The sequence below is a fragment of the Syngnathus floridae genome, chromosome 4 (assembly GCF_059516105.1).
Source record: "Syngnathus floridae isolate MCC-2025c chromosome 4, RoL_Sflo_1.0, whole genome shotgun sequence".
Lineage (NCBI taxonomy): Eukaryota > Metazoa > Chordata > Actinopteri > Syngnathiformes > Syngnathidae > Syngnathus > Syngnathus floridae.
Window position 1 is genome coordinate 2,167,013 of NC_142416.1, and position 23,854 is coordinate 2,190,866.

General features: G+C 44.4%; 2 long non-coding RNA genes across 2 annotated transcripts in view; one reads left to right on the forward strand and one right to left on the reverse strand.

Annotated features, from left to right (window-relative positions):
• Positions 1-23,854, forward strand: part of LOC148398561 (uncharacterized) — a 41,170-nt gene that overhangs the window by 16,942 nt on the left and 374 nt on the right. The window lies entirely within an intron of this gene.
• On the reverse strand, positions 11,431-22,271 carry LOC148398562 (uncharacterized). The gene is made up of 3 exons (XR_015858043.1): positions 22,102-22,271; positions 18,214-18,343; positions 11,431-11,750 (listed from the first exon to the last, which is right to left on the reverse strand). It is a non-coding gene; the product is annotated as an uncharacterized LOC148398562 (long non-coding RNA).

Here is a 23,854-nt window from a genome sequence, read left to right on the forward strand (position 1 = left end):
GAAGAAGCCCGTACGAGTTCCAAGACTTTTTCCAAGCGTCCGGGATCTTTGTGTGAGACGCAAGATCGCTTGCCTGGATTAACTTGGATTTACTCAAAAGAATTGGACTGGACAACATTGCATGAGGAACTAGATGAAGGGAACAACTTTTTCAGTATTTACGCGACAGTCATCGGGCAGTCGGTCCTCTCGAGGCCAACCTATTTCTAAAATTGGAATTTTAGAAATAAGATCGAACTGATCACTTGACTTTATTTCCACCAAATATAGCTCAAATGGTAGCTACCTTTTCCTTCTTTTCTGATCTATGTTTTATAATCAGAGTACTCCGGGATTGAATGATTTTATTTGCACGGGTATTAGTGAGTGGGATTGTTCAGTTTTTGGAGAATTGAAAGATTTTATTTGCACGGGTATCAGTATGTGAAGTTGTTCAATTTTTGGAGGAATTAAGATTTGTAATTCTATTTCATGCTTCTTCAAAGTCAAAGTCAAAGTCAAAGTCAGCTTTATTGTCAATTTCTCCACATGCCAAAGACACACAAAGAAACCGAAATTTCGTTCCCCCCTATCCCACGGTGACAAGATATGGCTCACAACAGTCAAACAAGTAAACAAGCATAACAAAAGCGTGCTGAATAAATAATGAATAAATAACACAACAAATAAATAAATAAATAAATAAGAGGAGCAAAAGAAAAAAAAAAAAAAAAAAAAAGGAGGAAGTGCGCGAACAGCAAACATTCCCGAAAATAGCGCAACAGTGCCGCACGCTACGCAGAAGGGGGTAGCGAGTTCAGGGCCCTAACAGCCTGGAGAAAGAAGCTGTTGGCGAGTCTGGTGGTGCGGGAGCGCAGGCTCCTGTACCTCTTCCCAGAGGGCAGAAGGTCAAACAAAGAGTGAGCCGGGTGACTCACATCTCTGGCAATCGAGGTTGCCTTGCGGGCGAGATGGGAGGTGTAAATGTCCTTCAGGGAGGGGAGCGAAGCACCAATAATCTTACCAGCCGTATTTACTATGCGCTGCAGGGCCTTCAAGTTCTGTTCAGTGCAGTTACCACCCCAGACAGCGATGCAACTGGTGAGGACGCTCTCAATGGTGCCACGGTAGAATGTAGACAGGACTGCCCGAGGAGCACATGCACGCCTGAGCTTCCGCAGGAAGTACAGGCGGCGCTGAGCTTTCTTCGCCAGTGACGAGGTGTTTGCGGACCAGGAGAGGTCCTCACTGATGTGCACCCCCAGGAACTTGGTGCAGCTCACCCTTTCCACCACAGCACCGTCGATGATGGCGGCAGGTGTTTTGTGTGACCCTTCCGGAAGTCAACAACGATTTCCTTGGTCTTATTGACATTCAGCAGGAGGTTGTTGTCCCTGCACCACGTGGTCAGAAGGTCAACTTCCGACCTGTACCGAGTCTCGTCGCCCTTCGTGATGAGACCCACCAGAGTCGTGTCGTCAGCAAACTTCACTATGCGGTTGTCGCTGTAGGTCGCAGTGCAGTCATGCGTCAGCAGGGTGAAGAGCAATGGACTGAGCACGCAGCCCTGGGGGGCCCCCGTCCTCAGCGTGATGCTGGCGGAGATTTTGTCGCCAACACGCACCACCTGAGGCCTCTGACAGAGGAAGTCCAGTAGCCAGTTGCAGAGGGAGATACTGAGGCCCAGCTCGTCGAGTTTGCAGATGAGTCGCTGCGGCACAATGGTGTTGAAGGCAGAGCTGAAGTCCACAAACAGCAACCTCACATATGAGTCCTTTCTCTCCAGGTGGGTGAGGGCCGAGTGGAGGGCAGAGCAGATGGCATCCTCAGAGGACCGCTTGGCACGGTACGCAAACTGGAAAGGGTCAATGGTGGGGGGGAGAACGGACTTGATGTGCTCCATGACAAGCCGCTCAAAGCACTTCATGATGATGGGCGTCAGTGCCACGGGGCGGTAGTCATTGAAGCAGGACGGTGCAGGTTTCTTCGGCACAGGAACGATGGTGGCAGCCTTCTTCAATAAATGTGTCTTATATAGTGCTAATTTAAATCCGTTGTGCGCTAATTTGTATGACATGCAATCGATTGTTTGTTGTTGGTGTGACAATTCGATTCATTGACGGGTGGTTATTATGGTATAAAATCGTACCATAATAAATAAAATTAACAAAATGTTTGAATTAGATTAGTTGGATAATTGTTAGAAGTCAAATTGGGTTGATTGTCCGTTGGTCACGGGCCCGTCCTGTATTTGGCGGGCCGCGTTTAAAGGCCTAGAGACATCCCTTTTTTTTTCAATTAGAACGGAATTTGATAGAATGTATAAAGAGAACACATTTGCCGCATTGGAAATTAAAAATGGACACCGATTACTAAGAATAAAGCTAAAATTAAATGCCAGTTTATCGATCGGGTTCCGCACGCAGCCACACTGGTGTCGCCATTACTCTGACGTCACAAGTTGTACATCCGGATCTCAACAAACCCAAACAACATGGCAGATGATAGCGACAGCTTCGTTTCTCGCGGCAATATTAGCATCATTTTATCCGATTCAGAAACCTCTTTTGACGCAGAATATGATGAATCTAGCAGTTCACTTGGGCTGAGCACGTTTTCCGAATTGTGCCCCTCCCGTCACTCTGGTTAGGTTGGCATAGTAAAAAGTGCTCTTGGAGCTTTAGAGTGCCGGCACATGAAGAAATGACCACCTACAACGTTTGGTTTAGGTTTTATAAGCATTTTTAATTTTATTGCTTAGATCGAATTTTCTCGACGAGCTGAGCACATTTTCTGAGATGTGCCTCTCCCGTCACTCTGGTTAGGTTGGCATAGTAACAGGTTCTCTAGGGGGCTTTAGAGTGCCGAGTTGACCACGGCGCATGAAGAAATGACCATCTGCAGCGTTTGGTTTAGGTTTAAATCGCATTTTTAATTTTATTGCTTAAATCACATTTTCTCGACGAACTGAGCACGTTTTCTGATTTGTGCCCCATCCGTCACTCTGGTTAGGTTGGCATAGAAAAAAGTGCTCTTGGGGGCTTTAGAGTGCCGAGTTGACCACGTCACATGAAGAAATGACCACCCGCAACGTTTGGTTTAGGTTTTTTGCGCTTTTTTAATTTAATTGCTTGAATCGCATTTTCTTGACGAGCTGAGCACGTTTTCTGAATTGTGCCTCTCCCGTCACTGTGGTTAGGTTGTTATAGTAAAAAGTTCTCAGGGGGCTTTAGAGTGCCGAGTTGACCACTGCGCATGAAGAAATGAACATCTGCAGGGTTTGGTTTAGGTTTTAGGCGCATTTTTAATTTTATTGCTTAAATCGCATTTTTTCGACGAGCTGAGCACGTTTTCTGAATTGTGCCCCTCCCGTCACGCTTTGACAGATCGAATTTACGTTTCTCACTATCCCAGGGTGACAAGACAGAGTTCACAACGCACATACAAGTAAACAACACAGGAAAAATAAAACAAGAAGTCAACATCAATGAACAATAAGAGTGGTAGCACGCTAGCCGCTCCCGATGCACAGCAGAATCCGGAAAGATGACAGTCAACCAGGCCAGTGTGAACACGAGCACACACAGCAGGCACGCACTGTCCGGTTCGTGGATCCTATCAGGCGAACTCAACCCATCTTGTCGTCCCGCGAACGAACGTACGCCAGGATAATGGAAGGCACGGCTAGGCGAGCTGGGTTGGCCGCAAACCTGGCCCGACGTCTCTGCGCTGGCCCCTCTTCTCTTTTTGTTTACATTCACTGAAGCTAAACGCGTACAACTTGAGACGTCATGAGACGTCACTTCCGGCTGGCGGCTCGGTGCAGTCAAACTCGTCTGTGCGGCAAATTTAAATTATATTTTTCAGAGCAACAGCTTCCTTTTCGTTGTTTCGAGCGTCAATTTATATTTATAAGCCCATAAGCTAACTAAAACCGATTTATACATATACCGGTGTCTCTAGCCCTTTAAAGACATCTAAAAATATCCGTAACATAACAAAAGCATCAGACCACCGAAGGGAGCCATCATTATGGCGCGGTTATTTTGACGACTTGCCTCGAATTGAGTTACTCAGCACGCGCGTCTGTTGACTTGAAAGGGATTGGTGTCATAAAGAAATTAGATTGATTCTGTTAGAATTAATTTAACTCGGGTGGTTAGATACGGACGAGTCCCTTCACCCCGGCTTATCGAACCCTTTAATGGGAAGCCGGAAACTTTAGTAAAAAGTGCAGGTTTGACAGAGGTCTGAGAGAGACTGGTGGATCCTTCTTCCAGGTCAGAAACTGTCATATAATGAGAAGTCCTAGATCTCAGTCTCAGCTCTAAATTATACCAAAGGTGCAATCATACTGAGGTCAGGAATCTGTCATTCATATAAAACGCTCTCATTCATGTCTTTATGGATTTTGCTTTGTGCGCTGGTGGACAATCATGTTGTTACAGGATGGTGCCATCCCAACACTATTCCCACGAAAATTGGGTGCATGGAATTGTCTGAAATTTCTTGATATGCCGAAAGATTCCGAGTTCCTTCAATTGGAACTAAGGGGGAGATGCTTTGTACAATTTGTGCTCCCAACTGTCAGAACAGTTCTTCCTGTTCCAACATGTATTTTACTCATATAGTACCAAATCAAAACAGAAGTTGTCTCATGCAGGGATGAGAATGGCAAATGTGAAAAAAAAAACACAGAAAAGTAGCGGGGTTTTTTATATATATATATAAAAATGAACTCCTCACCCTCCGTGGGTGGTCTCTTTTTCCCTTCAAGCTCGGGTCCTCTACCAGAGGCCTGGGAGCTTGAGGGTTCTACGCAGTATCTTTGCTGTTCCTAGTACTGCACTTTTCTGGACTGAGATGTCAGATGTTTTTCCTGGCATCTGTTTCAGCCACTCCTCCAGTTTGGGGGTTACTGCCCCTAGTGCTCCAATGACCACAGGTACCACTGAAGTCTTCACTCTCCAGGCCTTCTCCAGCTCTTCTCTGAGCCCTTGATATTTTTCAAGTTTCTCATGTTCCTTTTTCCTAATGTTACCATCATTTGGGATGGCTATGTCAACCACAACGGCTTTCCTCTGCTCTTTGTCCACCACCACAATGTCCGGTTGGTTCGCCATTACCATTCTGTCTGTCTGGATCTGGAAGTCCCAGAGGATCTTGGCTTGGTCATTCTCTACCACCTTTGGAGGTGTTTCCCACTTGGATCTTAGGACTTCCAGTCCATACTCTGCACAGATGTTCCTGTACACTATTCCAGCTACTTGGTTATGGCGCTCCATGTATGCTTTACCTCCCAGCATCTTACACCCTGCAGTTATGTGCTGGATTGTCTCAGGACCTTCTTTGCACAATCTACACCTGGGGTCTTGTCTGGTGTGGTAGATTTGGGCCTCTATTGCTCTGGTGCTCAAGGCCTGTTCTTGTGCAGCCAGGATCAGTGCCTCTGTGCTGTCCTTCAGACCAGCTCTTTCTAGCCATTGGTAGGATTTCTGGATATCAGCCACTTCAGCTATGTTTCGGTGGTACATCCCATGTAGGGGCTTGTCCTCCCATGATGGTCCCTCCAGCACCTCATCTTCCTTTGATGCCTATTGTCTGAGACATTCACTGAGCACGTGATCCGTTGGGGCCTTATCCCTGATGTACTTATGGATCTTGGATGTTTCATCTTGGATAGTGGCTCTCACGGTCGCTAGTCCTCGGCCTCCTTCTTTACGGCTAGTGTACAGTCTCAGGGTGCTGGACTTGGGATGGAACCCTCCATGCATGGTTAGGAGCTTCCGTGTCTTGATATCTGTGGTCTGTAAATCCTCCTTTGGCCACCGTATGATTCCTGCAGGGTATCTGATTACTGGTAGGGCGTAGCTGTTAATGGCTAGGGACTTGTTCTTGCCGTTGAGCTGACTTCTTAGGACTTGCCTTACTCGATGGAGGTATTTGGCTGTGGCTGCTTTCCTTGTTTCCTCGTCAAGGTTGCCATTTGCCTGTGGAATTCCAAGGTATTTGTAGCTGTCCTCAATGTCTGCTATTGTTCCTTCTGGGAGTGAGACCCCCTCTGTGTGGATTACCTTTCCTCTTTTAGTCACCATGCGGCCACATTTCTCAAGTCCGAATGACATTCCGATGTCAGAGCTGTAGATCCTGGTAGTGTGGATCAGGGAGTCAATGTCCCGCTCGTTCTTAGCGTACAGCTTTATGTCATCCATGTAGAGGAGGTGGCTGATGGTGGCCCCATTCCTGAGTTGGTATCGATTATTTGGCTGAGGGGATTCAGTCCTATACAGAACAGCATCTGGGACAGAGCGTCTCCTTGGTATATGCCACATTTGATGGTCACGTGTGCCATTGGCTTCAAGTGTGGTTTTCCACTGTTTCATCGAGTTGTCAATGAAGGTTCTCAGAGTCCCATTGATGTTGTACAGCCTCAAGCATTCAGTGATCCAAGTATGTGGCATTGAGTCATATGCTTTCTTGTAATCAATCCAGGCAGTGCTCAGGTTGGTACGTCTGGTTCTGCAGTCTTGGGTGACTGTTCTATCCACCAGGAGCTGATGTTTTGCTCCTCTGGTATTTTTACCAATCCCTTTCTGAGCAGTGCTCATGTATTGATCCTATCTGATATTATGCCCAACATCAGCTTCCATGTTGTGGAGAGGCAGGTGATTGGCCGGTAGTTGGATGGGACTGTACCCTTTGAAGGATCCTTCTGGATCAGGATCGTACTTTTGGGTTAGCCATTCAGGGTGAGTCCCATCCCTTAGCAGCTGGTTCATTTGTGCTGCCAGGCGCTCATGGAGAGTTGTAAGTTTCTTGAGCCAGTAGCTGTGGATCATGTCAGGGCCTGGTGCTGTCCAGTTTTTCATTCCTGAGACTCTTCTCTGGATGTCTGCCACTGTGATGGTTACTGGGTTCTGTTCAGGGAGCTTGCTGTGGTCCTTTCTGAGAGCCACCAGCCACTGTGCATCCTTCTTATGTGATGCCTCCCGCTCCCATATATCCTTCCAGTACTGTTCAGTTTCCAGCCTTGGTGGGTCTGCTCTGCTATTATTCCCCTGCCACTGAGCGTACACTTTCGTCGGTTGTGTTGTGAACAACCTGTTTATTCGTCTGGCTTCATTCTCTCTTGTGTACCTCTTTAGGCGGCTGGCCAAGGCTTGGAGTCTTTGTTTGGCAGTTTTGAGTGGTTCAGGTATGGGCATCTGGCTGTATTTCTTGGGAACTTGCTTTTTCATTGCACCTTTCTGGGCCTCTGTCATTTGGCTCACTTCTCTCCGTGCTATCTTGATTTTGGCCTCCAGCCTTCTCTTCCATGGTGGGCACTGTTGTGGTCGCATATGGTCATTCTTCTTGTAGCCAAGCATTTCTAGGATCACTGCTGCTGAGGTGTATATCAGCTCATTGGTTTCAGTGATGGTAGCCGTAGGAATTGTTGTCAATGCTGCATTCACATCTTCTAGGAGACTTTCTGAGGGTACTTCACTTAGCCTCTGCAGTGTGTATCTAGGTTCCCGAGCATTCATTCTCGCCATGATCTTGTTCTTCAGGTCAGTTGCTGCCTCGTTCAGCTTGATTGTGCTTATTGGGGTTTCGTACCCAACCTCTGGACTTGTACATGGATTTAACTCGTCTCTGACCTGGTGCTCTGGTTGACCTTCGCTATGGCATTTGTGTTGTATCTCATCAATCTCGAGCTGTGATAGCAGGTGCCGTTTATGGATATTGGAACATTGAGCTACTAGTTGCTTGGCCGATAGTGTTGACTGTGGGTATCGAAGTTGCCATTGTTCCCGCATTCTCCGCACGTAACCCCTCTCGCTCGGGTTGCTGGAGTAGTAGCATTCCAACAGATCCTTATTCTCGCATCTCGCCCATTTGTGTCTTGTTCCAGTAGCCCATTTTTCATCAGGGTGCTCTGGTTCCCCAGCACCTGACGCAGACCTTGTTTGTACGGGCGACGTCTGAGCCGGCATGTCTTTCGTTTCTTGTACTCTCATTATCTCTGAGGTAGGCGGTATCGTAAAGGGTCTTGCCTAAGGACCCACACTGACTGGTAAGGTAATCACTCATTGCTCATATTGTGCCCCTGCCGGGAATCGAACCTGGGTCTCCCGTTTGTAAGTTATGTGACTTACTGATTGAGCTAGTCAGCTATATATATATATATATATATATATATATATATATATATATATATATACCGTATTTGCCGGTGTATTGGTCGACCTTTTTCGATCCAAAATCGACCGAAAAAAATCGACCTCGACTTATACACCGAGTCATAAAATTTAACTTCGTATTCATCGCTTCAAATGTGATGGTAACCAAGGCCATTTCTCATGCATCTCATTGTGCGTTGCACTTAGAAAATTTGAACCGGGCGGCGTGCGCGAGTGCGCGGCCCGCTGCAAGTCGAATGAGGCGCCGCCACCACCTCCGCGGTGCTTATAAACAGCCGATCCGCTCGGCGGGGGCTATTTTCGGCCACTTGGCTCGTGCGCACGGCCTCCCGGATGTGCCGGGCGGGTGAGCGAGCTCGCCGGCCGCTGGAAGTCGAATGAGACGCCGCGACCACCTCCGCGGTGCTTATAAACAGCCGATCCGCTCGGCGGGGGCTATTTTCGGCCACTTGGCTCGTGCGCACGGCCTCCCGGATGTGCCGGGCGGGTGCGCGAGCTCGCCGGCCGCTGGAAGTCGAATGAGGCGCCGCCACCACCTCCGCGGTGCTTATAAACAGCCGATCCGCTCGGCGGGGGCTATTTTCGGCCACTTGGCTCGTGCGCACGGCCTCCCGGATGTGCCGGGCGGGTGCGCGAGCTCGCCGGCCGCTGGAAGTCGAATGAGGCGCCGCCACCACCTCCGCGGTGCTTATAAACAGCCGATCCGCTCGGCGGGGGCTATTTTCGGCCACTTGGCTCGTGCGCACGGCCTCCCGGATGTGCCGGGCGGGTGCGCGAGCTCGCCGGCCGCTGGAAGTCGAATGAGACGCCGCGACCACCTCCGCGGTGCTTATAAACAGCCGATCCGCTCGGCGGGGGCTATTTTCGGCCACTTGGCTCGTGCGCACGGCCTCCCGGATGTGCCGGGCGGGTGCGCGAGCTCGCCGGCCGCTGGAAGTCCAATGAGGCGCCGCGATCTCCTCCGCGGTGCTTATAAAGTGCCGATCCGCTCGGCTTGGAGCTATTTCCGGCCTCCCGTTGGTGCCGGGTGGCGTGCGCGAGCTCGCCGGCCGCGATCTCCTCCGCGGTGCTTATAAACAGCCGCATGCGCACGGCCTCCCGGAATTTGAACACATTTCGTCAATAAATTTCGCATATTGAATTTTGAAGTTTAATATAATGCAACAATTGAGCTCGACTTATACAAAGGATATATCATAAAATCGTAAATTTCCGTCGAATTTTAGGGGGTCGACTTATACACTGAGTCGACCTGTACACCGGCAAATACGGTATATATATATATATATATATATATATATATATATATATATAAAATTAAGTATAAAGTATATATATAAATATATATATATATATACCTTATACTTCATACTTTATACTTGTATATACTTACCGTATTTGCCGGTGTACAGGTCGACTCGGTGTATAAGTCGCCCGGCACATCCGGGAGGCCGTGCGCACGAGCCAAGTGGCCGAAAATAGCCCCCGCCGAGCGGATCGGCTGTTTATAAGCACCGCGGAGGTGGTCGCGGCGCCTCATTCGACTTCCAGCGGCCGGCGAGCTCGCGCACCCGCCCGGCACATCCGGGAGGCCGTGCGCACGAGCCAAGTGGCCGAAAATAGCCCCCGCCGAGCGGATCGGCTGTTTATAAGCACCGCGGAGGTGGTCGCGGCGCCTCATTCGACTTCCAGCGGGACGCGCACTCGCGCACGCCGCCCGGTTCAAATTTTCTAAGTGCAACGCACAATGAGATGCATGAGAAACGGCCTTGGTTACCATCACATTTGAAGCGATGAATACGAAGTTAAATTTTATGACTCGGTGTATAAGTCGAGGTCGATTTTTTTCGGTCGATTTTGGATCGAAAAAGGTCGACCAATACACCGGCAAATACGGTATATACTTTTTTAAATATTTTTACTATGTCCAGCTGCCCCACTAATTTTTATACCCTTTCTTAAGTTTAAGAGAAAAAATAGGGTTCTGACAATTGGAGGGAACTCGCGAGCTAGCGTGTTAATGTTGTGTTGTTAGCGCCGTTTTTTGCGCACGCGTCAAGTGCGAAAAAAACCCAAAAACATTTTAATGTCACGCGATTGACCAGTGGTGGCAAGGCGATCGACCGGTCGATCGCGATCGACGTATTGGGCACCCCTGCTTTAGATGAACAAAACGGCTTTGAAAAGAGATCTTACGGAGGCTACGAAAAAAGGTTCTCCAGCCTTATGGCAGGGGGTGCTAGTGATCCCGGCATGCTTCATCCGCCTACCTGTAGAATAAGAGATCTCCAGTTCAAATTTACAGTGAACAACTGAGGAGCAGTCGTACATTTGTTTCGTTTTACTTTTTTTTCCCCCTGGTTTTACATTTCGTTTTACAATGGAGGATTACATATCCAAACGATTTTCAACTGTAGATTTTCAGTCGAAGCAGGAGGTCATCAGTAAAGGAAAACCAACTCCGGAGTTAAAAGGTTTGATTCGGACAACGGGACTTCGGAACGGAGTGGTACGCACGATCGAAAACAAGTTTTTGATTTCATGTGCTTTATTGAATGTTTTTATGTGTGAAGACTGCTGATATGAGATATAAAATTGAAATAGTTCAAATTGAATAATGAATAAGCCACACTAGAGCAGAGTTCCCCAAGCTTTTTTGTGACACGGTTAGGTGCCGGACAAATTTTACCGGGGGTGGGGGGGGGTTGACGTCGGTGCCTCCCCAGTCATGAACCTCACCGCACGTCACTGACTCCAATGTACATTTACAACATTAATATGTTCCTACATTTCACTGATAGGCCATTAAACCAGCAGATAAATGATAAATGGTAAAAGACACAGAACACTAACTTGCAAATGTTGGGGGTTTAGTTTACACAGAAGATTATTTCTTTGGTCTGTCTCTTGACAATTGTTTGCTTCAAGTTTGAGTCGTGAATCAAATACAGTTCCCAGTAGGGTTGGGAAGATTCACCGATATGCATCGGAAAATCGATACGACCTGTAAGATGCAGTTGCATCGATTTGCAAACGTCTGCATCGGTAAAAACGTACAAAAACTCGAGATGCATCGTATCTAAATTACCATATTGGCCCGAATATAAGACGGCCCCGATTATAAGACGACCCCCTCTTTTTCAAGACTCAAGTTTGAAAAAATACTTTTTGAACACCAAATTTAATTTTTATACAGAAAATAATTACATCTGAAACAAATGATTATAACAATATATTTGAAAGAAAAAAAAATGTTATTTTGCCTCATTCAAATCATGCAAAAACTGTATCACATCTTAATATCTGAACATTTATATATATATATATAAACTAAAGTACAATCACATTTGTAAATGAATGGCTTCTGGTTTTTGAAATGTAAATAAACCAATCTACTATGATAAAACAACAACATTTCAATAACTGCATTAACCATTAAAGTGAAGTCTAACTGTAGTCTTGAAACAAATCTGAATAAGGTAAAACATTGCAATAAATTAATGCAAACTGCTACCGCGATTGTTTGGGAGCCTGAGGACTGTATAGCGGGTTGGCTCGGGTGGTTATGCTCTTTTCGCCCCCGGATGTCTGTCAGAACACAGGAGGGAAGACGTGGTTCAGTTTTGATTGCTTTACTGAATTATTGGAAGAAAAATATAATAACCATAAATGATAGAGAGAGAGAGAGAGAGAGAAAGAGAGAGAGCAACAGCAATTTACATATTCTATTAGGTTAGACAATCTCATGGACGTTTAATGTTCATATTATGCAATTCTTTTCCTTAGTTTATATAAACATAACTGCTCAATCAGAACACTAATACAACACACACATATGCACACATACTCCCACACACACAGAGGGGTGACGCCTCCCACACAGATACCAAATGGTCATGTGACAAGTCTCCGCCTTTCCGGACAGTATAAAACAAGCTGACCTGGAGACTGACGTTGTTGATGTGCCGCCTTGCTGTTATGTACTGACTGCCATTGAACAACCCAAGATCTTGCCAATAAAGGACTAACCCTACACTCCACATCTTTGTTTTTCCTGGCTCAACTTCGGACATCCCCGCAACACACGCAACAATATATATACATACATACATACATACATACATATATATATATATATATATATATATATATATATATATATATATATATATATATATATATATATATATATATATATATATATATATATACATATATATATATATATATATATATACATATACACATATATATATATATATATATATATACATATACAAGGGTTCCATCCCAAGTCCAGCACCCTGAGACTGTACACTAGCCGTAAAGAAGGAGGCCGAGGACTAGCGAGCGTGAGAGCCACTATCCAAGATGAAACGTCCAAGATCCATAAGTACATCAGGGATAAGGCCCCAACGGATGACGTGCTCAGTGAATGTCTCAGACAATGGGCATCAAAGGAAGATGAGGTGCTGGAGGGACCATCATGGGAGGACAAGCCCCTACATGGGATGTACCACCGAAACATAGCTGAAGTAGCTGATATCCAGAAATCCTACCAATGGCTAGAAAGAGCTGGTCTGAAGGACAGCACAGAGGCACTGATCCTGGCTGCACAAGAACAGGCCTTGAGCACCAGAGCAATAGAGGCCCAAATCTACCACACCAGACAAGACCCCAGGTGTAGATTGTGCAAAGAAGGTCCTGAGACAATCCAGCACATAACTGCAGGGTGTAAGATGCTGGCAGGTAAAGCATACATGGAGCGCCATAACCAAGTAGCTGGAATAGTGTACAGGAACATCTGTGCAGAGTATGGACTGGAAGTCCCAAGATCCAAGTGGGAAACACCTCCAAAGGTGGTAGAGAATGACCAAGCCAAGATCCTCTGGGACTTCCAGATCCAGACAGACAGAATGGTAATGGCGAACCAACCGGACATTGTGGTGGTGGACAAAGAGCAGAGGAAAGCCGTTGTGGTTGACATAGCCATCCCAAATGATGGTAACATTAGGAAAAAGGAACATGAGAAACTTGAGAAATATCAAGGGCTCAGAGAAGAGCTGGAGAAGACCTGGAGAGTTAAGACTTCAGTGGTACCTGTGGTCATTGGAGCACTAGGGGCAGTAACCCCCAAACTGGAGGAGTGGCTCAAACAGATCCCAGGAAAAACATCTGACATCTCAGTCCAGAAAAGTGCAGTACTAGGAACAGCAAAGATACTGCGTAGAACCCTCAAGCTCCCAGGCCTCTGGTAGAGGACCCGAGCTTGAAGGGAAAAAGATACCACCCACGGGGGGTGAGGAAAAAGTTTTATATACATATATATATATATATATATACACATACATACATATATACGTATATATATGTATATTTGAAGATTTATTCTTTAACGGTATCATGACAATAGCCTAACATTAGCTTACATGTAACATCATGTAACGTCATGTTACTTTGTAAACCCACATGGAGGGATGAGAATCTTCCGCGGATCCGCTGATTTCTGTGTTTTTCCGTTGGGGGTATCATTTTCGTGAACCGTGTAGGTCCGTTGAGAAAATTGTTTTTATAGGGGGGGGCGGCTGGCAGCAGTATTGCGACAACAGCCGCCTTATTTTCGGCAACATTTTGGCGCTTCTTTCGTCACATCATTTGCCAACTCATTTGCCTAATTAGCAAAGGTTTGGGCCAGCATGGCGAAAGTTTTAGAGAAAAAAGACGAGGATCGTGCCAAGGAAATAGACAAGTCGAAGGGGATCAGGAACTGCTTCAAATAGGCATGGCTTGAGAGCAGCGTCATCTTACAACTCGGAACACAAAGACGCTCTTTAAGCAATGCGACAGAGAGCGCCCGGCCCGCTGCGGTTGCACGATCAGAATAATTAAGCTCCCTGCACACTGAGGTCCACTTAAATTTTGGAAAGTACATCAGGACTTTACAAATATTTTCTAAATTTCAGCTGCAGCTCTGTCACAATAATGCGATTAAAGCGGTGCAGTTGCGCGGTCGGCGACGCGCTACGTTTGCGCGTTCGGCGGTGCGCTGCAGTTGCGCGATCGGACAAAATTAAGCTCCTTGCGCACTTAGGTCCACTTGAATTTTGGAAAGTACATCAGGAGTTTAAAAATATTTTCTAAATTTCAGCGACAGCTCTGTCACAATAATGCAACCAGCGCGGTGTAGTTGCACCGGTCGGCAACGCGCTACGGTTGCGCGTTCGGCGGTGCGCTGCAGTTGCGCGATCGGACAAAAATGCGCAAATGAAAAAGTGCTTAAAAAAGTCTTGGAACGGATTAAAAAAAAAATCCATTATTTGTAATGGGAAAAATAGATTCGGAATTCGACCGATTCGCTTTTCGAACCGCCCTCTGGAACAGATTGTGGTCGAAAACTGAGGCTTGACTGTATTATATTCACCTTGGTAGTCCACCGAGCAAAAATTTTGTTAACAAAACTGTTGGAATTGAGTGATGAAATTAATGGTTTTGGGGTTGCTATACTGCTAAAATCCAGGAGTTTCCAGGGAGCTTTTCCCCCTGAGCCCCCTGCCTGTGGGGCCCATTGGGGTGGGCATGCGGCCCCCAGACCCCGGCTACTTTTCAGTGTTTTTTTTCATTTGTCGTTCTCATCTCTGCACATGCTTTTAAAAGTAAAAATGTACCATTGTTTTTTTTTGTTTCGATGTGCTCCTTAATGTTCCTAGCGCCGCGACCTCCATAGCTTATCACATCTTGACAAAGAATGCACAAAACCTTCCCCGGGACATCTAATTTACGGATATGTTCCGTCAGGCAGGTGGTTACTGACTGTGTTCCGAGTTGTAAGATGACGCTGCTCTCGAGTCATGCCCATCTGAAGCAGTTCTTGATCCCGTTCGACTTGTCTTTTTCCCTGGCATGATCCTCGTCTTTTTTCTCTAAAACTTAGGCCATGCTGGCGAAAACTTTTGCTGATTCAGCAAATGAGTAGGCAAATGATGTGACGAAAGAAGCACCAAAATGCTGCTGAAAATAAGGCGGATGTTGTCACAATACTGCTGCCAGCCACTCCCCCCCCCCCCCCCCTTGAGATATATGTACAAACAATTTTCTCAACGGATCTACACGATTCACGTAAATGATACTTCCGACAGAAAAAAAACACGGAAATCCGCGGATCCGCGGAAATTTCTCATCCCTGCTCAAGGTACTTTACATATAGAGCAGGTCTACAACCGGGCACAGCAGAATGGTCGTTTTCCAACCCAGAGGTTGGGAATTCAATCCTCGACCATTGTAACCGTATCAAAGTAGCCTTGAGCAAAATACTGAACCTAGTTGCTCCTAATCTAGTCATCAGTAGATAAATGAGGAATTCAGTGTAAAACGCTTTGAGAGCCTCAACAGGTAGAAAAGCACTATACAAATGAAAGACCAATTCCCATTTACAGCTGGGCATCTTCGGTTTTCTACAGCGCTGCATTGTGCTCCCAACAAAGCAGAGACAATATGCCTGTGAATCATGGTGAGTATTTTAAGCTACTTTTATATATCTTACATAGCTTAATAATTAGTTCCTGTCTCACAGAAACTCGATAACGATACTAATGCATACCATATTTTTCGGACTATAAGTCACATTTTTTTTTATAGTTTGGGTGGGGGGGCGACTTATACTGAGGAGCAACTTATGTGAATTTTTCACACATTTTCAAAACTAAAAAAAAAAAACATGAATTTTTCACAAATTTTTGAAATTCAAAAAAGAAAAAAAAGTGAAACGGCGATAAACGAACCGCAATGTAGCAAGGGATTACTATAATTTGAACTGCAAGTAACGTCAGCGGCGCCGCGGTTGTTTACATAAAGGACAAAGATTGATCACGGGATGACGAAGATGATGAAGGGCCCCACGTACTACCGGCAACATTAGCGGCTTTGTTTGTACGTGACACGGAGGACGAAGAGTTTGAAGGATTTAATGATTTGGAGTGACACAGAAGGTTTGAAAAACTATTATGGCTTTTATGCACACCCGGTCCTACTCTAAGGAGCTCTCTTTCACCTCCATGGATGGAAGTCGGGGGCCATCCTGGCGCTTGGCCAGGTGGCTGTCCAGGGACAATGGATGGGGCTCGGACATGGCTTTTACGCACGCCCGGTTCTATTCTACGGAGCTGTCTTCCACCTCCGTGGCTGGAAGTTGGGGGCCGGCGCTCGGCAGCTGGCTGTCCGGGGACGATCGATAGATTTAATGAATTGGAGTGACACAGATGGTTTTATAAACGTGTTATTTATGTAATAGTTATTTGAATAACTCTGAATGTTACGTCAGGCTCGTTCTCAGCTCTTCGTTTGTGTTCATGTCACGTTAGCATACCTATTGTTTAGCCTGTTGTTGTTCGTTCATGTCTGTTCTTGGTGTTGGATTTTGTCGAATAAATTTCCCCCAAAATGCGACTTCTACTCCGGAGTGACACATGTGTTTTTTTTCCACTCTATTGTACATTTTATGGCTAATGCGACGTATATTCCGGAGCGACTTTTAGTCCGAAAAATACGGTACTTTCTTCGCTCTTTGGTGCTACTGTACAATGCTGTACTGTGCAGTCTATTTGGGTAAGCTTGCCCTTATAACAAACACATGCCAGACAGGCTGTTCCTGTCAGCCTCAGTGAAATGGGCATCTCTCACTGACTGAGAGGTTTGTCAGTACTTGACCATGTTTGTGACAGTTACACAGAAAATCCACTTATATCAGCGCTTAGTCCATTTTTTTTTTTAAACTTTGACATCATCTGTCCGCAAAATGGGCATCTATGTTAGATACGCAAGAAACAAAAGAAGCATTGGCTTTGCAGAATCAGTATTTGTCACTACAATCTAAAATTATAGGTGAGCATTTGTACTGTAGGTGAGCATTTGTACTGGAGTTAAAATGTAGACTCATGGTGAAATGTAATGCATCGAGCCCACTGAAATCACCAAACGCTTAAATGTTTCACCTCCGAGGGGTTTCACAGTTGAGCTTGTATGGGATCTGCTTATGTTCCCCTTTTCTACAAACCTAGGCCTTTCCTTTACTCTAGTAAAATGCTAATCTTTGTCTCTTTAAAGAGAAAGCCAACAAAATAAAATCTTTGCAATAATATGCTGTATGTGACCCCACCAGCCTAAACATGGCATTCTAACTAATACTGCATTTGTGTCATATGAATCAAGCAGAAAAGTCCCTGTTTTTATCCATCTAAGCAGTCAGCAATTCTCCCACTTGCTGTCGACTGAAAATTACATCACAGTTGTTCAGGGCGTAGGGCACCAGTGGCGGCTCACCCTACTAGACTAGTGATAGGCGCATTTTATGCTAAAGAAAACTTTGGGTTGATTTTTAAGCTCAGCTTTGTACTTTACTGAAGTTCTTTTGTACTTTTCATCCTAGCTTACTTATTTGTCTTGCTAATACGTGTTTTACATCAGCTCAGTTCATGTTCATTACCTTCAACTTGGAGGTAGTTGCTGACATTGTTTTAGGTTCATGGAAACAACTCAAAATGTGTTTAATGCCCAAATACTGTTTTCCCTAATGTAGCGTTCCAATGTCTTGGTACACTTGTATTTTTTTTCATAGCTTCTACACACTCCACACTTGTATTTTCTATAGCCAATGTTTGTACAATGGCACGAGTGATGACCTTTACCTTTTTTTAGTTTGAGTTGTTTTCCCCAAAGGAAGGTCTCAAATTCCTGTTTGTCAAACCAAACAATTATAATTTTTGTCTTTCTCTGTAAAACCCAAAAACTGAGTCCAAAATTCAATGGAAAAGGTCACTCTGGCGCAACAAACCATGACTGTGACGAGTTGCAATACTTTTTCTCGCATGAAAAATTGATGTGTTCCCAAAAATGATTATCTTATTTTTTGTTTATCCATCCATCCATCCATCCATCCATCCATCCATCCATCCATCCATCCATCCATCCATCCATCTTCTATACCGCTTGTAGCCAACAAAAATGTCTCATTTACACTCACACACGTGCTCAAACTGTGATGTGCAGCACTACTTACGACATATATTGTACAGAGAAAGAAACAGCTTGACTCTTTGAAGTAGCCCTGTTCCATTCCCACTTAAGTGTGTAATTGGTGTTCAAGGTAATGAAGTCAACTTTCTGTGGCGGAGGCAGGTCTTCACTCACTGCAACAAACAAAAAAGGACAACACATGACCTCATAGCCCATTTTATGTACTTGTGGTCTTAAGACATGCTGTTAACAGAATTAACATGCCCAGCTCCGATACAGGCAAAGAGGAAGGACACGCCCCACATTTCAGTTTTTTATTTGTTAAAAAAGTTTAAATTATCCAATAAATTTTGTTCCACTTCATGATTGTGTCCCACTTGTTGATTCTTGACAAAAAATTAAAATTTTATATCTTTATGTTTGAAGCCTGAAATGTGGCGAAATGTTGAAAGGTTCAAGGGGGCCGAACACTTTTGCAAGGCACTAGTATGGTATACATACACTACCGTTCAAAAGTTTGGGGTCACCCAAACAATTTTGTGTTTTCCATGAAAAGTCACACTTATTCACCACCAAACGTTGTGAAATGAATACAAAATAGAGTCAAGACATTGACAAGGTTAGAAATACTGATTTGAATTTGAAATAAGATTTTTTTTACATCAAACTTTGCTTTCGTCAAAGAATCCTCCATTTGCAGCAATTACGGCATTGCAGACCTTTGGCATTCTAGCTGTTAATTTGTTGAGGTAATCTGGAGAAATTGCACCCCACGCTTCCAGAAGCAGCTCCCACAAATTGGATTGGTTGGATGGGCACTTCTTGCGTACCATTCGACATTCCCAAAATTGCCAAATTCAAAAATTTCTTGTTTTCACGTTTAAATTTTCGACAAAATTTCACGAAATTTCGTTTTTCACCTCTAATTTCTACATTTTCCAAATTTGAAATTCAACCAAATTCTCCAACATTTTGTTTTTCTACTCTAATTTCTACATTATTCAACCGATTCAACCCATTCCAACTTTCAACTGTTCATCTTTTTTCTACCTATTCCACAATTTCCAACTTACAAAAAAATCCAAATATTCAAATTTGGAATTCAAGCAAATCCTCCCAAATTTTGTTTTTCTACTCTAATTTCAACTGTTCATCTTTTGCCAACCTATTCCACAACTTCCCATTTACCAAAAATTCCAAATTTGAAATTCAACCAAATTTTTCAAAATTTCGTTTTTCTACTCTAATTTCTACATTTTCCAACAGATTCTACCCATTCCAACTTTCAACTGTTCATCTTTTGCCTACCTATTCCAACTTCCCAAATTTGAAATTCAACCAAATTCTCTGTTAGAAAAATTGTATATATATGTTATCATGCGTTCTCTAATGAGTACTTATTCATAATGTTACTGTTCAGTATGCTTGCTGCTTTGCCTTGCTTATTCTTATCTTGTACAACAGAACAGAAGGATTACGGCTGGGTCAGGGGCGAGATGACGGTTGTGTCAAACAAGATACTGCTGACATCTCAGCGTCCACCAGAACAGATCGTGAAAACAACACGTCAAACGATGCGTCATCAACCTTCTGATCTTCCTTAAAGACCGTCACTTTCTCTTTTTATCTCTCGGAATACCGATTCAACCCATTCCAACTTTCAACTGTTCATCTTTTTTCTACCTATTACACAACTTCCCACTTACAAAAAATTCCAAACTTTCAAATTTGAAATTCAACCAAATTCTCCAAAATTTCGTTTTTCTACTCTAATTTCGACATTTTTCAACCGACTCAACCCATTCAAACTTTCAACTGTTCATCTCTTGTCTACCTATTCTACAACTTCCCACTTACCAAAAATTCCAAATTTGAAATTCAACCAAATTCTCCAAAATTTCGTTTTTCTACTCTCATTTCTAGATTTCTCTACCGATTCAACCCATTCCAACTTTAAAGTATTCATCTTTTGCCTACCTATTCCACAACTTCCCACTTACCAAAAGTTCCAAATTTGAAATTCAACCAAATTCTCCAAAATTTCGTTTTTCTACTCTAATTTCTACATTGTTCAACCGATTCAACCATTCCAACGTTCAACTCTTCATCTTTTGCCTACCTATTCCACAACTTCCCACTTACCAAAAATTCCAAATTTGAAATTCAACCAAATTCTCCAACATTTTGTTTTTCTACTCTAATTTCTACATTGTTCAACTGATTCAATCCATTCCAACTTTCAACTGTTCATCTTTTGCCTACCACTTCATACTTAGCAAAAATTCCAAATTTGAAATTCAACCAAATTCTCCAAAATTTCGTTTTTCTACTCTAATTTCGACATTTTTCAACCGACTCAACCCCTTCAAACTTTCAACTGTTCATCTCTTGTCTACCTATTCTACAACTTCCCACTTACCAAAAATTCCAAATTTGAAATTCAACCAAATTCTCCAAAATTTCGTTTTTCTACTCTCATTTCTACATTTCTCTACCGATTCAACCCATTCCAACTTTAAAGTATTCATCTTTTGCCTACCTATTCCACAACTTCCCTTTACAAAAAATTCCAAATTTTCAAATTTGAAATTCAACCAAATTCTCCAAAAATTTGTTTTTCTACTCTAATTTCAAAATTTTTTACCGATTCAACCCATTCCAACTTTCAACTCTTCATCTTTTTCTTACCTATTCCCCAAATTCCCACTTCCCATAAATTCCACATTTTCAGATTTGAAATTCAGCCAAATTCTCCAAAATCCCGAAATTCCACCAAATTCTCCAACATTCCGTTTTTCACCTCTGTTTTCTACATTTCTCAAGTAATTGAACTCGTTTCAACATCATTCGCCATCATTCCCCATGAAGTTATTTATAGTCTTCGTCTTCACACGCAATTTCTCCAGAAATTGCATTTTCTAGTATTTATATGATTCCGCTAGGGAACATAATACTTAGTATTAGTTTTCAATGTTACGCGGATGACACCCAATTATGTATGCCGTTATCAATGACAGATCCGCGGGACTGTTGTAATCTTGAGGCGTGCCTTGCCGAGATCAAGCAATGTATGTCTCTCAACTTCCTTCGTCTTAACCCAGATAAAACTGAGATGTTGATAATTGGTCCAGCTCGTTATCAACACTTATTTAAGGAAACCACTATAACTATGGATAACCGTACTATCACTCAGAGCGATACTGTAACTAATCTCGGGGTAATATTTGACCAAACACTCTCCTTTCAAAAGCACATTAAGAACATAACCAGAATTGCGTTTTTTCACCTTTGTAATATTGCTAAGATTCGTCCGATCCTCTCGACCGGTGATGCGGAAACTATTATACATGCGTTTATCACGTCGCGCCTGGACTACTGTAACGCATTATTCTCTGGTCTTCCGAAGTTCAGCATCAAAAGTCTACAGTTAGTACAAAATGCTGCTGCAAGGCTGCTCTCACGGACAAGAAAATTTAATCACATTACCCCAATATTAGCCAACTTACATTGGCTCCCGAACCATTTAAGATGTGACTTCAAGGTTCTTCTATAAACCTATAAATCATTGCATGGCTTAGCGCCTTCATAGCTCGTTGTCCTAGTTGTTTCTTACGTTCCGTCTCGTAACCTTCATTCGCAAAACGCTAGTCTTTTAGTGACACCGTGGGCCAAAAAAAATGACTGCAGGATCGAGAGGATTTTCTATTCGGGCTCCAGAGCTTTGGAATGCCCTACCAATGGATATTAGAACTGCTACCTCAGTAGAAACATTTAAGACACGTTTAAAGACACATTTCTATGATATGGCCTTTAATTAACCTGTAGTGGCCGATTCGGCTGGGAAGGTGGTTAGGTGACACCCAAGCGGACAGCGGCTATCTGGATTCTTGTGGACCAATTCAAGATGAGGGAACTGCAGCGGATTACCCACCTCGAAGACACTGCCAGGACAATCGAGGGCACCTCCGGCAGCGCTTCGCTTTGACTTGGACATCCACTTTTTCATTGATTTTTATATTATGTATTTTATGTGCCCTCTCTGCATCCATTGCAGCCTGGTGATCCTGAAAGGGGGATCCTTCCATCTGAAGTCCCTTCTCAAGGTTTCTCATTTTTCCCCTGGTAGGGTTTTTTTTATTTTTTCCTTGCCCTTTTGGGAGCTTAAGATCAGGGGATCCTTTGAGAATAATTGTCAATTTGTTTGTCTATGTGAAGCCCTTTGAGACTGCTTGTGATTTAGGGCTATACAAATATACTTGACTTGACTTGGCTCGGTTATCTCATAAGAATGCCTCCTGGACGCCTTCCTGGGGAGGTGTTCTAGGCATGTCCCATCGGCGGGAGACCCCGCGACGACCCAGGACGCGCTGGAGATACTATGTCTCTCAGCTGGCCTGGGAACGCCTTGGGATCCCTTGGGATGAGCTGGACGAAGTGGCTGGTTAGAGGGAAGTCTGGGAGTTTCTCGTAAAGCTGCTGCCTCCGTGACCCGACCCCAGATAAGCGGAAGAAGATGGATGGACGGATATATATATTTTCTTGTATGGTGCCACTGTGTGGCAGCCTCCCAGCAGTGTTCTCTCTTTTCCACTTTATTTTCCTTCTTTTTCTCCTTTTTCTTTGTTTCTATTTGTCCATTTGGCGATGCTGGTACCTTCTACCGCACCTCGGCGTGTGCAGATTGCTTTGGATCGGATATATTTTTCCCTGGGAGCCAGGATGCCTGCGCACATCGGTCGGGACCGGCATGAGTCTACGACGGCCAACCTGCTCATCCGGCCGATGCTGACCGGGTCCCTCGCCTTGGCCTCGCAGCCGCGACCCCTGTGGGAGGTCCGCTTCCTCGTGCTCGTCGGAACCAAAGTCTGCTTTATTGTCAATTCCTTCACGTCAAGACATACAAAGAGATCGAAATTGTGTTTCCTACTATCCCACGGTGGAGACGACCTTCGGCGTGCCAGCCCCGTGGTGACCATCTGCACATGCCCCGACTGGGTGCCCAAGACGCTGCCCACACGTTTGCCTGTTTTGTGATTTTTTACCGATTCAAGACCACGGTCCCTTGGGTTGAACTTGGCTGCCCTTACACCTGTTTATGGACCCCACGGAGGCTATTTTGTGTGTTTTGGGGTGTTCTACGGTATTAAGGGGGCTGGTTGGCTGCTGTTACATTTTTCCTTTGTCTTGTTGCTTTGCTTTGATGGCTTTTATCTTTTGCACTTATTGGCTTTCTCTGTGGCGCCGTTTTGTGGCAGCCTTATAAGAGCCCATTGAGTTGTGTGTCTTTTATATACCCGCTCTGTGGTATGAATGTTGCTGGGGCCTGAATTTCCCCACCCCCGGGATCAATACAGTTTCAATCAATCAATCAATCAATCAATCAATCAATCAATCAATCAATCAATCAATCAATCAATCAATCAATCAATCAAACCTTAAAAGCCGGTGTAGGCACATCTAGTCGATGTGGTTCAAGTCGGCTCAGAGTTGTACTGCAAGTCAGAGATGTACTGGGTGAACAGGAAGGGAGAGAGCACCGTTCCCTGCTGTCATCCCATGCTACTCCTCACCGCGCCTGACCTACAGCCCCCATGCGCACATACTGAGGTCTGCAAATCAGATAGTTCATGGTGCATGCCTTCAGGTGTGAGCTCACACCCATCACCAACATTTTGTCCCGCAGG